General features: G+C 39.8%; 1 non-coding gene across 1 annotated transcript; it reads left to right on the top strand.

Annotated features, from left to right (window-relative positions):
• Positions 1-7,561: 7,561 nt before the first annotated feature.
• On the top strand, positions 7,562-7,668 carry LOC138838655 (U6 spliceosomal RNA). Its single transcript, XR_011375700.1, has one exon. It is a non-coding gene; the product is annotated as a U6 spliceosomal RNA (small nuclear RNA).
• Positions 7,669-13,607: the final 5,939 nt, after the last annotated feature.

The following is a 13,607-nucleotide window of genomic DNA, read 5'->3' as shown; positions in this document are numbered from 1 at the left end:
ATATGGATGTTTGTATATATCCACACATTCAAGCATGCATGCATACATGTGCACATAGATAAAATACTGCTAGGTTATTGTAAAGAATGCTCATAGCAATGGTGAGCCAGGTAATGTGCTTAGTATCCTCTTTATATATACATACTGGTCCACATAGAAGTAGACATATTTTTGTAAAGCTGAGCACTTGAAATTTCATCTTGTTTTATGCTGCAACAGACATAAAAGTAAAGAAACAGCCAAAGGTGGTGTTTGCCTCTAAGTCTAGATATTCATGAACTGAGATGTGAAGATCAAGGAATAGAGCCACCGAGACAGAAAAGCCTACAAGACTAGCTCCAATTAGCCACCAAAAAAGCTGAGTTGTGGACATGGGATAAGAGGTAGTGAGCTCTGAGCAAGGAAATTCAACAAGCACAAAATCTGAGTTTATAAAACAAGGTAGAAGCTGAGTTGTGGCACAAGGATTAGAGCACTAGCCTTGAGGAAAAAAAGCTCAGAAAGCCCTCAAGCCCTGAATTCACCTGCAGGCCACACAAATGCACACAAAATTGTTCAACCATATTAAAAACGTTACTGTCTACTACTCTAGAGATGGGGATGGTGGCTCAGGAGTAAAGCACGTGCTCTACATGGGTGAGGCCCAAGGTTTGAACCTTAACTACTACAAACATTAAGAAACTGGCCTTGGGGCTGGGTGGGTGGCTCAGTGGTAGAGCACTTGCCTTGCATGCATGAGGCCCTGGGTTTGATTCCTTAGCACCACATAAGCAAAAAGAAAAAAGCCGGAAGTGGTGCTGTGGCTCAAGTGGTAGAGCGCTAGCCTTGAGCTGAAGAGCTGAGGGACAGTGCCCAGGCCCAGAGTTCAGGCCCCCGACCAGACCCAAAAACACCGGCCAAAACTTTATATGTGCATTCTAACTTAAATGTTTGTTACCAAAGGTTTGATGTGGAGACTTCATCTGATGTGGTGGAAGTTGGTTGGGCTCATGGTCTATGCCAGAACTCAAAGTGGAAGGTACAGGAAAGAAAAATTTGGTAAGGAGCCAGCTGAGTAGAGGAGGGCTCTGGCAAAGTCTTCATGCAACCGGCCAACCAGGCAAGCCCCTTGGGACAGGAGTGAGAAGCCCAGAGCAGGGTATGTGCTACCCCTCAGTCCACCAGCACAGCACGGCACCTGCAGCATGGGCCAAGGTGCACACGTGTTTCCTGCAGGGCTGACTGTTGACACAGGGACCTGTCAGAGCAGTCAGTAGCCTAATGTAATAGTCTTGTCCTATGTAGATAAGACAATTGCTTGTGGACTAGAAGAATTGGTAGTAAAACATTGTTAGATGAAGTAGTAAAAATACTTCAGGATCTGTGTGAATGTGTGTGTCCTAAGAAGAAAAGAAATTGAAAAGGAATTCTATGATAACTCAAATGACAAGTGTGGGACTTGAGTGCACAGCAAAATAGATCCATTACGATCACAACAACTAGGTGAAAAGGAAGGGTTTCCTTCATTTATTTTTACCAACCCTTACAAATCCTTTTGTGTTCAAAATAATAAAGGCAGAAATGTTTCTGTTGATGTTTACTGTTGTACAACAGCTAGTTTATAAGTGACAGCAGAAGCATAGGGTCTCTTCTGTATGCAGCCCCTGAACTCTCTGGAAATGAGGACAATACTATTGAAAGTGAAATTATGTCACTTGTAAGTTTGTCTTTTAAATTGCAGGGGAAGCATTGACTAATTTAAATGAGCAGAGTTTTTGTTTTGCTGGTCCTCTGGTTTGAACTCAGGATACAGGTGCTTTCCCTGAGCTGCTTTTGCTCAAGGGTAGCACTCTACCACTTGAGCCACAGCACCACTTCTGGCTTTTCCTGTGTATGAGAATCTGAGGAATAGAACCCAGTTCCTCATTCATGCAATGCAAGCACTGTACCACTTAGCTACCTTCCCTGTCCTATAAGCAGACTTTTTCTGTTAAAAGAAGAAAGAATAGGGGCTGGGAAGGTGGCTCAGTGGTAGAGCACTTGCCTTGCATGCCTGAGGCCCTGGGTTCGATTCCTCAGCACCACATAAGCAAAATGAAAAAAGCCGGAAGTGGCACTGTGGCTCAAGTGGTAGAGCGCTAGCTTTGAGCTGAAGAGCTGAGGGACAACGCCCAGGCCCAGAGTTCAGGCCCCACGACCGTGCCCCCAAAAAAAGAAGAAGAAGAAGAAGAAAGAATAGGTTGGTAGGCAGTATCCACTTTCCATGTGCAAGTCCCAAAGTTCAACCCCCCAAAGTGAAAGGAAGAAAGTAGAAAATGGAATGACAAGAAGTATTCAGTTACAACTACAAAAAAAAAAAAAAATAGAAGAACAAAGGCAATGAGCAAGTAATTAGGTTTTTGTTTGGGATTGTTTCTTTTTTCTTTCAGTTGTTAGCTGTGGGGTTTAAACTCAGGGAAGGCCTGGCATATTCCCTCTGCTTTTCACTAAAGGCTGGCATGCTACCATTTCCAGCCAGAATGTCACTTCTAGTTTTCTGGCATTTAATTGGTGATAAGTCATAATGAATTTTCTGCTGATGTGGTGCTGAGGCATAGAAACCAGTGCTTCATGTATGCAAGGCAAGCACTCCACCACTGAGCCACACTCCCAGCCCTGCCTCCTTTCTTAAAACAGTGTGGTTGGGGCTGGCACTGTGGCTTAGTGATAAAGTGCTTGCCTAGCATGCATGGAGCACTAAGTTTGAAATCTCAGTACCTAATAAACAACAACAGCCCCCAAATACCCTTAGAAGCACTGGTGCTGTAACTCAAATGGTAGAGTGGTAGCCTTCAGCATAATGATATTCAGGGACAGTTCTCAAGCCCTGAGTTCTAGCCTCAGGAATGTCAAACAAGAACAACAACAACACGATGAAATGGTAGATGAAAACAAGAAACCCAATGTCAGCAAGTTTCATTGATAAACACAACACACAAACACTCACACATAGATACACACACACACACAAATACACATTTATTAAACCATATTCACCTCTTTTTCCCTGTCTGCTCACCCTCCCTGCTCCAACTGCTGCCTACATCCACTGGAGAACTTATTCTATGTTTCTGTTGTTTGTGCATTCATAAAAAATTATTGAGTGAAAATTATGAGTGAAAATTGCATAAGCCAGTATGCATTTTTGCACAATTCCACCCAGTTATTAAACCTGGCGTTTATTTCCCTATATCACATTAAAATGTACCACTGTAAGTTATTGATCTCATTGTCTGGGTGCTATCCCTTACCATTTTAACTTAAGGCTCTATCACCATTTCTACTTGTAGATTTTTAGGTGATTAATTGTAGATAAGAGTTTCATTGACTTTTCTGAAAGGACTGGATGAAAACTCAATCCTCAGATCCTAGGTTTACCACCATGAGACACTTGTGTCCAGCACGTTTAAATAGTATTACATGCACTATGTTGTTTGTGGTGTTTAGTAGTGGACTTTTGTTTGTTTTTGTGCTGGTCCTGGGCTTGAACTAATGGTCCTAAGCTGTCCCAGAGCTCTTCAGATCAAGGTGAGCACCCTACCACTTGAGCCACAGCACCACTTTTGTTTTTCCTGTGATTAATTGGGGATAAGAGTGTCACTGACTTCCCTGCCCAGGCTGGCTTTGAACTGTGATCTTCAGATCTCAGCCTCCAGACTAGCTACAATTGCAGGCGTGATCCATCAGCATCCGGTTGTACTTCAAAATAATGTATTTACCTATCTATGCAATACAAAATGGGGCTGGGAAGGTGGTTCAGTGGTAGAGTGCTTGCCTTGCATGCATGAGGCTCTGGGTTCGATTCCTCAGGACCACATAAGCAAAAAGAAAAAAAGCCAGAAGTGGTGCTGTGGCTCAAGTGGTAGAGCGCTAGCCTTGAGCTGAAGAGCTGAGGGACAGCGTCCAGGCCCAGAGTTCATGCACCATGACCGGACTGCAAAAAAAAAAAAAAAAAAAGAGATGAGGATCACTATTTACCTGTATTTGACCTATCGAATATCTAAGCACAATCTTACTTCTGTCTCTTTGTGTCTCTCATTCCATGGATTCCTGTAACCATTTTCTAGCTAGTTTGTGCACTTCAATTTTTTAAACATATTTCTAATGATTTCATTACATTTCTGTGCTGCTACCATGTCTTAATTGTGTTTTGGTACAATTATCAAAAGGGAGCTGGAGCAAGGAATAGTAGTGGTGGTAGAGAGAGGTTTATCCTCCTGAGAACTAAGTTTCAGCCTCTAGAAAAGTGAGAAAACACAAATTCTTCACATCAGGAACACCTGTGTTTCATTATAACTCACTCAGCAGAACTACAAAATGGGCTAAGAGTGAATCAATCCAAGTGGCTTATCACAGTGGTTAATTAAACATAAAGTAAGCACTGAAATCCTTTTGGGGTTACTAATCAAAATCCAAATGCTTATGACTCTTGCTTTTATCAGCAAAGAAAGTGGAAGTGCAGGCATGGCTCAAGTGGTAGAGTGCTAGCCTTGAACTGAAGGGCTGAGGGACAAGCTCACACCCAGAGTTCAAACCCCATGAGCGACAGTAAATAAATAAGTGAACAAAAATTTAAAAAAATAAATACCAAACAAAACAAGATTAAGTGCATACAATGAAAACTTTGTATACTGAAAAGATCTATCAACGAAGAAGCAAAAGCATGGTAGGAGAAAATATTTGCATATGTCTTTAAATAGATTCCTAACAAATCTGAATTAGAAAATATAAAGAAAATCCTACAAGTAAACCCCCCACAAAAAAATTTAATTTAAAATGGGAAAAATATTGAAGAGACTTTTCTAAAAAGGACATACGCAAATAGCTGATTAAAATGTAAAAGTAGTATCAATAATCAGGAGACAAATTCAAATCAAAATTACAATATCTATTTTATACATGTTAGTGTGGCCGTAGTTTTAAACAAAACAACAAAAATCCTTCCAAAGTCTAAGAAAAGCTAGGAAAGATGTGACAACAATGTGAACCTTGGTGCATTTCTCTCAGGTATGTAAAACTATCAGAGATGGGACAATGAGTCCTAAAAAGAACCGAATATAGAATTACATAGAAATATCATCTAGTACTACTACACTTGTACATACCTTTGGGAAAAACAGAGATTTCTATAATTACCGTGAAATACAGCCTAAGAGTCAAGAAAGACAAATACCAAAAAGCAGTCCAAGAGTATTTACAGAGATTAATTGAAGTACTTATAACACACTCAGTCCTATACAACAGTCAAAGTTTTGTTTGACCACACTATTTCAGCAAATCCATTAAAACTTCATTAGGATAGTTTAATGTTATGTATGAGGCTGTGATGGCTGACCAGATTCTAGCCAACCTTTACCTTCCATGAGAAGTTACCTCCTAGGTGTCATTGAATCACATAAAAAGTGAGGCAACTTTGTCCTTGAATTAAAAAATGAGAAACAAACTAAAGCAAAACTGTACTTAACTTAGAAGGCAAGATTTGATAATCGGATAAATCTCCAAGCCATCTTTAGCTTCTTCAGAAACATGTTCCTGAAGCTGAATCTTTTTTTTTCTGTTCTTCAATTTTATACACAGTTAGGTTCATAAAATGGAATGTCAAACAGAGTGAGAAATAAAAGAATCTCATCAGAGATCCTTTCTTCTTTCTTGCTATTGACCATGAGTAAAGATTCTGGAACCATGGCTTGGAGAGAAGCCAAATGAGAGAGTCAGAAAAGAACCTGTGTGATTTTACCCTAGAAGTTCCTGGTCAGAACATGATAGGTGGGCTGGAAAAGCATAAAGCCTTCTTATGGGAAAAGAAACATTCCTGAATCAAGTAGAGCTTTAAAGTATCCACTAAAGACAAATCCACAGAAGAGTCAAGTCTTAAGTGTTACTAAACAATATTAACAGAAAATACACCCCAAAATGTAGGTGGTATTTCAATATTGTGATTTGCACTTTTTTATGGCTAGGGATGTTGAACATTTCTTCATTTGTCTATTGGCCATCCTTTCCTCTTCAGAGAATTTTCTCTTTAAGACTTTAGCCCACCTATTTATTAGGCAGTTGTTTCTTTGAGGATGTGTTGTTGGGGGATTTCATTTTTTGTATTCCAGGTATATTTTAGATCTATAGAAGTTCCTCAAAAGACTACACATAGAGCTCTCCTGTGATGCAGCAATCCCACTTTTGGGCATTTACCCAAATGATCACAAACAAGAATATCCTAAAGCTACCAGAATGACTACATTTATTGCAACATTATTTATCATAGCTAATATATGGAACTAACCCTGATGCACCTCAGTAGATGAATGGATCAAGAAAATGTGTCACACAATTGAATTCTATGCCTCCATCAGTAAGAATGAAATTGCCCCATTTATTAGGAAATGGAAAAACTTGGAAAAAATTATATTGAGTGAAGTAAGCCAGGCCCAAAGATACATAGGTCCCATAGTTTCCCTTATAATAACTGGTATATGTGTGAGACAAGCAGAAACGGTAAGATAAGTTGATGTTAGGGGAAATAAAACTGAAGATAAGGACACCAATGTTTTTTCTTGCTTCCTATTGTTGCTAATATATATATAAGATGATTTCTTTGTTGCTTTGTATGTTTCTACCATGGTATAATCCTTGTTTTCACTGTATTTGATATTGATATAATTTGTGGAGGGGAAGGGAAAAATTGTTTAAATAGAGATATAGGTGTACTCATTCCAACAATGAAAAGTACAAGATGTTATGTTGTAAAATGAATTTTACAAGTTTGGTGGGGGGTGTGGGAGATGGGAGGGCAGGGATGGTAAGAGGACACAAAGGAGGAGGCAACAATGCTAGATAGGAAGTGTACTCATTACTTTGCTCCTGTAATTGTAACCCTTGGGTTTGGTATTTTCACAACAACAACAAAAAAAAAGTAAAAAAATGGCTTTTACAAGAAGTATACTCTTTGTCTATTTAGAAAAGGATGCAGAGGCTGTAACATTTAATAAAGTGATTAAAAAAAATCAGTAATATTAAGTAAGGAGGTCAGGCCTGGCTGGTGCCATATTGGCCACAAGGTAGATGGTTGGGTCTGCCATCTTGTATTCATGTCGGGGAAGGAAATGACAAGATTCATCACCTTCCTCCCAGATGATGGATGTGCCTGGATCCCTGGAAGCAGGGGTGAGCATTTGGCTGATATGTTACTCAATCTGTTATTCCAGTGCTTGGGACTGGGAGTTTCCTGTGGACCTGCCCCCTGCTCCGGCCCTATTTAGGTTGGACCATCAGTGGCACCAGACACCATGCCACATGTCTCTGTGATCCTGTCCTGTGTCCTGTCTCCTGGCTTGTCTCTGGTAATCATGGTGTCCCAATTCCCAATTCAGTGCTGTATTGGTTTGTTGGTATTGTTTTTATTCTTTTTTTTTTTTCCCTTTCTGGCCTGTTGCCAAGCTGTCTAAGTGTATTTGTGGACAGCAATACTTTGTTACAACGGGCTGCTTGCAGACTGCTACCGGTGTAATAAAGATTCCAGTATTCCATCTTCCAAAATATGGCTTCTGTGCTCACTTCGGCAGCACATTGGCTGAAATTGGAACGATACAGAGAAGATTAGCATGGTCCCTGTTTAAGAATGACACGCAAATTCGTGAAACATTCCATATTTTTACAAAATAGTGTTCTAAACGTACCAAGAGCCTAATTACATCATTTATACAATAAAAAAATGTGACTTCTGAGATAATTCACCTTACAACAAATATACTGTCTTCATTTACATAAACACAAAGTTGGACCTAAAGTTAGAATTTCTAGAGCCAAGATAGATCCCTCTGTATAGTTACGTATTTAAACGTAGCCTGGATGCATTTAGAAAAAATGTCTGTGTTACATCAGAAAGTGCTTAATTAGTAAACCAAGACCAAGACTCCAGATCCTATATAAGCCAGTCATTCTAGATAAGTCCAGAGCTGTTTGCTTCCATGAAGAGCTCTACTTTCACACTTTCATGAACAAATGTTTTTGTGACAATATGAGGTCTTCACCTCAGGAACTGATTTAACATACTTGATATTTTCTCTTTTTTTATTTTTATTTTTTATTTTTATTTTATTTTATTTTTTTTGGGTCCGGTCATGGGGCCTGAACTCTGGGCCTGGGCGTTGTCCCTCTGCTCTTCAGCTCAAGGCTAGCGCTCTACCACTTGAGCCACAGCGCCACTTCTGGCTTTTTTCTTTTTGCTTATGTGATGCTGAGGAATCGAACCCAGGGCCTCAGGCATGCAAGGCAAGCGCTCTACCACTGAGCCACCTTCCCAGCCCTATTTTCTCTTTTTTTAAAGCAACACTATCACTCTACCACTTGTGCCACATCTTGATTTTTGGTGGGTAAGTAGAGATATTTCTACTGTCTTTTCTGCCATAGCTGGCTTCAAAGGAGATTCTCTCATCTTGGCCTCCATAAAAGCTAGGAATCAAAGCATGAGCCCTGTGGGCTTTTCTGAAGAAATCTTCTCTCTCTGGGAACAAGAGGTTTCATTGAGTACTTCACCTCAGGCTTCCTGTGCCTTCAACAATTTCAGTATTTGTTTTTATTGTTCAAAGAGAATCCTTAAATCCTGGCCACGATTCCATTTACAAGATAAGGACAGTGGACTTCACATTGCCAGATTTAGCTAGGTTGCTAGCTTAACTCCTTCCCTCACACTGTTCACCCTTCTGGTGGTCTGTACAGGCCTAGTACAAAAATGGAGGGATTGGGAGGCACTTGTGCCCTTGGCCTTCTTACTTGTGGCACACACACACACACACACATACACACACACACACACACACACACACACACATACACACACACACACAGAGGCATATACCAGGCATTTGGCCTTCCTACTTGTGGCACACACACACACACACACACACACACACACACACACACACACACACACATACACACACACACACACACACAGAGGCATATACCAGGCATTTGGAAATAGCTCATTCTCCCATGTTTACACACTGGATGCTTTCTGAGAAGGGATGGTTCACAGAGTGGAGTCCTTCTACCTAGGCTTGTCATATAGCTGAAATTAAAAGGTGGGAACCAAAATACCTCATTCATTCAACATAGGTCTGATGATAACATTTAATTATTGCTTTAATCATTTTTATTACTATCACTTGGCTAATACTTTTGGTTGAGCTCAAAATTTAAGGGACTTACTGCTCACTTAATGTAAGACCAGCAATTAAAAACGAGCCAGTTACATTCCCTCAAGTGTGGAATCTTAGCTACTCAGGAAGCTAAATTAGAACGGTAATATTTGTAGGCCATCCTGTGCAAAACCTTCATGAAAATGGTATCTTAATCAATAAAATGGTAGATCTGGTGATATGTGCCTATCTTGTTTGCTCCATGTGACATGTAATTATAAAAATTAGTCTAGAAATGCCCAGGCAGAGAAGCAAGACTGTAAGGTGAAAATTGAGTGGTACAAAAGGGCATCTGGCATGGAAGGTAAAGGAAGACTTACAAATTTTCCCCCTGAATTCAACCTGAGGACTACTAATATGACCTGTGCAAACAATACATTCTTCTAAATACTTAGTAGAAGAATTTGGATGTGGTTTACAGAATGATAGGTAAACAGTCCTTTACCAAGTGATTGCAAAAGGACTTTTGCATATGTCTATATGATGTTATAAATTTTATGTCCTATTGTGTGGAAACCATGACTCCTGCTTGAATCAAGTAGTTCAGATCTACTGATCTAACAGGGCACTGGTGCTACACATCTGAATTCTTAGTTGCTCAAGAGTATGAGTTTTAAGGATAACAATTGAAAGGCAAACTAGGTAGAAAATGCTGTGAAGGTGTTAGCGCCAATTATCACCAAATTTCCCACAAGTAGTGCTGTGAATCAAGTTGATAGACTATCATTACCTTTGTTCATTTATTTAAAAAGCTCAGGGACAGTACCCAGGCCTGAGTAGAAAAACTCCAAAGCCAGGGAAGATATTTTTTTAAAATGGGCTCTTTGTCCCTTGTGCAGAAAAGTTATCATTCCTGTGTAAGCCTAATGTACTCCATAGGGTATAGTCATTGCCCCTCAATTGAAGTTGATATTGAAATGTCTTATAAGCCAGGGTAATGATAGATTGTCATGAATATTTGGGTATCTTTTGTCATGTGAATGTACGTGCATATACCTTTATGTTTCTGACTAGTTCATAGGTCCTTGCAGAGGTTCAAGTTACTGTGTAGGACAATGTGGTCCATGTCTTTATGGAGTGGAATGAGACCTTCAATGAAAGATCTCAACATATAAAATGTGGCCAAATATTTCAGTATACTTGAAACAGTATCATAAGAAATGAAGGAGGCACATAGTGTTGATTTAAGATCCTAGAATACCAATATATCTGAACGAGAAGACTGTGGTCTTGTACTAGGTGCACATAGATGCAGGAGAAATACTCTTTTCAGTCTGATCTGTCAGATGTATTTAAGCATTTTTCTTGTTTTTCCCTTTCTGATTGCACTTTATTTCAAGGCCACTCTAAGGGGTGAGTGACAGGATATTTAGTTTCAGCTCATTCTAAAAGCTCCTATGTCCTGAGAAGAGAAGTGGTGAACCATGACTTGGGTACATATTCACCCTAGACCCAATCACTAAGAGTGGGTTAAGTTATATAATTTTTCAGAATGTCAAGGGTCCTACCACAACTTTCATCCTGTAGTAATTTCCAAAGTTAGGCCTTAGAAGAGTTCAGCTTTTGTATGAAGATTTCAGCTCTAAATTAGATTATTTTCAACAGCCATCTATTGAATGTTACTGGATAAAGTGTACAAATAAAATCATATTTATGTTATAGAAAATTGTGTTATCATCATCAGGATCAGTTAATATGACCCAAAGTCATGACCCTGAAGAGTCTGCTCTCCAGAGATCTAAGTATTTATCCAAGAACCTCCAGTTCCCAAGCAATCTTGACCCCAGTGAGAGAGCAGGATGTCAGGTGAACCTTTTTTCTTCCTCAGGTTAACCTGGAATGATGCACATCAGAGTGACTGGAAGGGACAGAAGCTGGGATACTGAGCACAGTGGATACTGAACAAGGTTATCATAGGATTTTCACTAGACCCTCAGGGACCACCCAAGACTCCCTTGCATTAGCTTGAACACTTATATCTTTATGATTCTCAAATTCTAGGTCATTTTTCCTCCCAGAATTAGGTTAACATTAAGTGTACAATTTTGTTCCATCAATGAATATTGAATTTCTTTTAAATTTTATTCTTTAAGTTTTCTGGATCACTTACACCCTTGTATGAAATTCTTGTTATAGAAGTCTCAGTACTTTGAGTACATGACTACCTGGAGCATCCACAGTCAACCATCTTTTGCCTCACTTGTATATGAAGTCTGAGCAAATCCCAGCCAAAACATTCTAACTTAAATATTTCTTACAAAAAGTTTGATGTGGAGACTTTATCTGGTGTGGTGGAAGTTGGTTGGGCTCATGGTCTAGGCTAGAACTCAAAATGGAAGGTACAGAAAAAGAAAAGTTTGGTAAGGAACCAGCTGAGGAGAGGAGGGCAGTGCCAAAGTCTTCATGCAAGAGACCAGTCTGGCAAGCCCCTTGGGACAGGAGTGAGAAGCCCAGAGCAGGGCCTGTGCTACCCATCAGTCCATCACCAGCACAGCATGGCACCTGCAGCATGGGCCAAGTTGTGCATATGTTTCTTACAGGGCTGACTGTGGACACAGGGACCTGTAAGACAAGTCAGTGGCCTAATGTAATAGTCTTGTCCTATGTAGATGATACAATTGCTTGTGGACAAGAAGCATTCGTAGTAAAACAATTGTTAGGTGTACTCATATAAATTCTTCAGGACGTGTGTGTTTGTGTGTGTCCTAAGAAGAAAACAAATTGAAAAGTAGTTCAGAGAGAACTCAAATGACAAGAATGTGGGACTTGAGTGCACAGCAAGATAGATCCATTACAATCACAACAAATAAGTGAAAAGGAATGGTTTTCTTCACTTATTTTTACCTACCCTTACAAATCCCATTGTGTTCAAAATAATAAGGGCAGAAATGTATCTGTTGATGCTTACTGTTGTACAACAGCTAGTTTATAAGTGACAGCAGAGGCATAAGGTCTGTTCTGTGAGTGTCCCCTGCAATCACTGGAAAAACAGTACTATTGGAAGTGAACTAAAGCCACTTATTGCAGAGGAAGCATTTACTAATTTCAATGAGCAGACTTTTTGTTTTGCTTGTCCTCGGGCTCGATCTCAGGGCCCAGGTGCTGTCCCTGAGCTGCTTTTGCTCAAGGGTAGCACTCTACCACTTGAGCCACATCACCACTTCTGGCTTTTTCTGGGTATGTGAACCTGAGTTATAGAACCCAGCTCCTCATTCATGTGATGCAAGCACTGTACCACTTAGCCACCTTCCCTGTCCTATAAGCTGACTTTTTATGTTAAAAGAAGAAAGAATGTGTTGGTATGTACTATCCACCTTCCATGTGCAATTCCCAAGGTTCAGTCCCCCAAAGTGAAAGGAAGAAAGTAGAAAATGGGATGACATGAAGTATTCAGTTACAACTACAAAGAAAAATAGAAGAACAAAGGCAATGAGCAAGTAATTAGGTTTTTGTTTGTTTGGGACCATTTGTTTTTTCTTTCAATTGTTGTGTGAGAACTTTAAACTCAGGGAGGGCCTGACATATTCCCTAAGCTTTTCACTAAAGGCTGGCATGCTACCACTTCCAGCCACAACGGCACTTCTAGTCTTTGGCATTTAATTGGTGATATGTCACAATGAATTTTCAGCTGATGTGCTGCTGAGGAATGAAAACCAGTGCCTCATGAATGTAAGGGAAACACACTACCACTGAGCCACACTCCCAGCCCCGCCCCCTTTCTTAAAATAGTGTGGTTGGGGCTGGCAATATGGCTTAGTGATAAAGTGCTTGCCTAGCATACATGGAACACTGGGTTTGATTTCTCAGTATCTAATAAACAACAACAACCACCAAACACCCCTAGAGGTGGTGCTGTAGCTCAAGTGGGAGAGTGAAGGTCTTCAGCATAACAAAATTCAGGAACAGTTCTTAAGCCCTGAGTTTAAGCCCCAGGAATATCAAACAACATCATCAACAGCAACAACAAATGAGTAAATGAAGACAAAAAACCAATGTCAGCAAGTTTCATTGATAAACATAACACACACACACACACACACACACACACACACACACACACACACACCCCTACACAAACACACTTTTTAAAAACCATATTCACCTCCTTTACCCTGTCTGCTCACCCTCCCTGTTCCAACTGCTACCTACATCCACAGGAGAACTTATTCTATGTTTCTGTTGTTTTTTCATTCTTAAAAATTTTTTCTGAAGATTTTATAAACACACACACACACACACACACACACACACACGTATCAATATATATATATATATATATATATATATATATATATATATGTATATATATGGGTGAAAATTACATGAGCCAGTATGCATTTTTGCACAATTCCACCCACTTACTAAAACTGGCATTTATTTCCATATATCACA

The sequence above is a fragment of the Dipodomys merriami genome, unplaced genomic scaffold (assembly GCF_024711535.1).
Source record: "Dipodomys merriami isolate MVZ:Mamm:240054 unplaced genomic scaffold, mDipMer1.0.p SCAF_286, whole genome shotgun sequence".
Classification (NCBI taxonomy): Eukaryota; Metazoa; Chordata; class Mammalia; order Rodentia; family Heteromyidae; genus Dipodomys; species Dipodomys merriami.
Note: the sequence above shows the minus strand (reverse complement) of the source record. Positions and strands in the feature narration are given on the sequence as shown.